This window comes from Drosophila melanogaster, chromosome 3L (assembly GCF_000001215.4).
Source record: "Drosophila melanogaster chromosome 3L".
Taxonomy (NCBI): domain Eukaryota; kingdom Metazoa; phylum Arthropoda; class Insecta; order Diptera; family Drosophilidae; genus Drosophila; species Drosophila melanogaster.
The window spans coordinates 5,096,292-5,100,212 of record NT_037436.4 but is presented as its reverse complement, the minus strand read 5'-3'; the positions used below and the strand labels follow the sequence as shown (position 1 = coordinate 5,100,212).

The 3,921-nt window shown below is 41.1% G+C and overlaps 1 long non-coding RNA gene across 1 annotated transcript; it reads left to right on the top strand.

Annotated features, from left to right (window-relative positions):
• The first annotated feature begins 417 nt into the window (after positions 1 to 417).
• lncRNA:CR34047 (long non-coding RNA:CR34047) lies at positions 418 to 1,837 on the top strand. The gene is made up of 2 exons (NR_048231.1): positions 418 to 669; positions 775 to 1,837. It is a non-coding gene; the product is annotated as a long non-coding RNA:CR34047 (long non-coding RNA).
• Positions 1,838 to 3,921: the final 2,084 nt, after the last annotated feature.

Below are 3,921 nucleotides of genomic sequence, written 5' to 3'. Positions count from 1 at the left end.
AAGGACTCAGCACACACACACTAGCACTGCACATAGTCATTTACACTTAGAGAAAATCAATGTCATAATCCGTATACAAAATGAATAAATTTGATTATTGGCATGAAGACTAAAAACTTCTAGAACTTAATGTGCATTTAATTTAAATTACTTTCACTGTTATGATTGCTATTCACGTTATTATTTTTCAGTGTATGGCTCACACATGTGCCACACATACAGATGCCCCCACATGGACGCACTTCACCCACATTTGTCTTCCGGCAATGACAGCGTCAGTAAATTGAAAATGGCCACCAAATGCACAGCGAAGGCAAGCGGCAAAGTTTACGACTACCGCCGGACCGCCCCCTCACTGTACCTCCCCCCCCCCTTGCTGTCACTCTCTTTTTGGACTGGGAATATCAACAAGGCAACCTTCAGACGGTTAACAGTTTTCCAATTCCCGCTGCACGATGCATCTCATTGCTGGCCAAGAGCGATGCGATGGGTTGCGATGCCAAGCAGATGGAGATGCAGATGCAGATACATTTGGATGCGATGCAAACGGGGGCGGAGCGGAAAAGCGACACACAGAAGCCCAAGGATGCGAAGCGTGTCCACCAGTGGGCATCCGCCATGTTAAGCAGCTGGGTATGCACCGGTCATGCTATCTGCTAAAATATGTCAGTAAGTACATGAAAAACTAGAAAATTTTGTAGATAAGAAATTCGAAATGAGCATTGGTCAAAGAAAAACCTAGATTTCTAAATAAAATATAATTACTTCTTTTAGGCTAACTTATCTTGTGGTCTTAAGGACTGTATATTGTTGCACCCGAATGAAGGGGCATCTCTAATGTTACTCCATCTTGCACCAATGTTTGCCCTGCGTGTCCCAGAGCTGTTGCATTGGGTTTGGGAACTGGTGCTGCTGTTGCTTCCACTTCAGTTTCGGTTGCCGGTTAATTGTATGCGACTGCTGCAACTCACGGCTGCCAACATGCGGCAATTGACATTGATCAGAGCTGACCTTAACGGAGTGGGGGGCCAGACAACCGCCCACGGCGCCCACTCCACCCACCGGTCACTTAATGCGCTTAAAACGAGACACAATGAGAGTGACAGGAGGTTCGAGCTCGGGCAATGGGGAATCCCCTCATCATTATGCAGATGGATACACGGAATGTTCCCTAGAGGCATGCAAATGGAATGCGAAAAGTGCGCCTACGACAAGAGTCTAGTGGGTGGAAGGGTGGCATGGTAATGAGTAGTTTCCCCCCAACTTTCTTCCCGCTTCCATGTGGCCGGGAGTAATTGCGGAAAATGAATTAAAGGCAATTTGCGGTGGGACACGAGGATGGGGTGAAGGATCCTGCAATGGGAAGATGAACAACGAATGGCAACAAAATGCCAAGTGAAAGCAAACAACGTAAGCTGTTGCTGCATAGGCGAAGGACGAGGCCAGGAGTCCTGAGTCCTGAGACCTGATGGAGCAATGTTGCAGGAAGCTGGCAAGCAGCAACACCACCAGCAACAGCAGCAACATCGCCCGGAAACAGGATGAGATCCAAGGAGCAGCAGCAACAGCAATGGCAAAAGCAACGCTAGCAATCGTAACATGCAAATGGGAAAGGCACACACGTGTGTGTTGTGCTGTGTTGAAATTGCATTTAAAAAGCTAAAAGAAAAGCGGATGCAACAATTTGCCATTGTGAAACTGTCAGGGGAGGTGTGAGTTAAGAGGAAGTCGCTCCAACCGCCTGATTTTCCACCTGCTATACCTTTTCGCCGCCTGTCTGCGTCTGTCTTCATGACTTTCCCCAGGCAATTTGAGCGAATTTCGAAGTCACTCGAGGAGCAGGGACCTAATGGGCGGATGGGGGCACTGAAAAGCCGGGGAACTGGTTAAATATAATGATAGTAACCTGATGCGATAAGTATTTGTGCTGTGGCAGCCAGCATCTAAGGCTGGAGGAGATTGCCACCGCAAGCGGAAGGAAGCCAAATTGTGCCAGAAATGGAAGTATGTTCTTGGAAGTTAGTTATGAGATTAACATATGCGACTAAATTAATTATTATTTTCATTGCATCAAATACAATTAAAGAATTCATTTTAAATTTAATGTATCCCGAAAATAAAATTAAATTTTTGTGCTCAATAATCTTGACATAAGGGAAATTCCTATTTTATTTATAACTATATCAATACGGAATTATTTCAAATAATGTGGAATGCATATGGTTTTTAACTCTTACATGTCGGGAGTTTTTAATGCACTTTTTTCACAGAAGATTTTTAGCTGTGTGTGAAAAAAAAATGTACTAATTTGATTTTAATTTGTTTACTTTGTCGTATTGTTATGTGCATTTTGTTTGTTTTTTTTTTCGTGTTTAATTAAAAATGCATTTATGCAGTCAGGAATGGGGAAGTGAAATGGCGGCATGGAGGGAAAATGGGGCGGATCATGAGAAAACACTTTATTATAGCAGTTGCAGAGGAGCTTTATAAATTACAGTAAAATAAGTCAATTACAAACATTTTCGATGCCCCCGGAGCAGCGTGGAAATCCGAACCCATTTAGCAACCGTAATGGAAAACATGCGCTTTCCGTTTCCGCTTTTCCCATTGATTTTTACCAAGCAGCGAACGTAAAAAAAAGACAATGTGTTTTTGTAAACTTTTTATTTCCGCTCCGATTGAGCATTAAATGTATATAAATTTTGGCTAAAATAAAGCCTGGCCGAGGGGCAACAACAAAACCTATTAATGTCCAATACATGCACACAGATAACACATACACTTACACGGACGAGGCAACGAAAACACACACACACACGCACAGACAATTACAATGGCAAGTCGAATGCAAATAAACAGTAAATTTGCATAATCAATTTGTTTATTGATTCGTATAGTCGAACTATTTTAATTACGTTTACGCCAGGACCTCACTTCGATACGGTGCGAAAAGGACGGAGGAGATTGTGCGAAAGAGAGGGAGGAGGGGCCAAATTCAAACCAAAATTTGGCAAATACAATAAAGCCAATCGTCGACAAACAGCGAATTAATTTTTCTTACTGTTAGTTGGTTTTTTGTGCCACATCTGAGCCGAATATGCATTTGGCAAATATTTATCAATATTTTCTGGCTTTAGATTAATCAAAAATCAAGTACATGAACAAGAAAATATAGTTACTAGCTATATCCAAGTAGTTGAAATACTCTTCCTAAAAGTTATTGTATATATTCTGCTAAAGTAACTAACGTTAATTTGGTATTTATTATCTATGGTAAATTATTATTCAAAATAGTGCAGAACATTATAAACACCTCAGTTAGGGCATTACAACAACAATTAGCCACATCCGGTAAACATTCGCCGATATCCGTTTCCGCTTATAAAAAAACTTAACATACTTTCAGGCATTCGCATAAATTGCCTTTTAATGGACACCCAACCAAATGGGAATCGAGTGGTTTGAGTGTTCGAGGGCAGAAGGTTCTGGTTCTTTATGGCTAGATACACGCTTAAAATGCTAAAAGCCAATTATTTAACAGGTTTTTTGTGAGCCAAAAAGCAGTAACCGAAACGGATGCCACTGGAGCGAAAGTATTGCACAAAAATGATTGCTGATTTTACATTTTGAAATCAACAAATTGTATCAATAGAGAAAAAAAGAGCACAAAAATTAAATATTGATCTAAAAATATATTCAAATTGCACTTACTAGAATGTCATGCAAAGTGATGTAACGTTATGTATGTATGCAGTGACATAAGCGATATGTAAGTAAGTAAAGATTAGCTTTAAGCTTAGCCTAACTTCACTATCAGAAATCAAAGGTTCTTCTACCGATTCCGGCTAGTGCACTTTTCCGACTGTCATCGTTGAGAGCCAACTCCATCAGCATCATCGTCAAGTCACAGCCCCAATGACA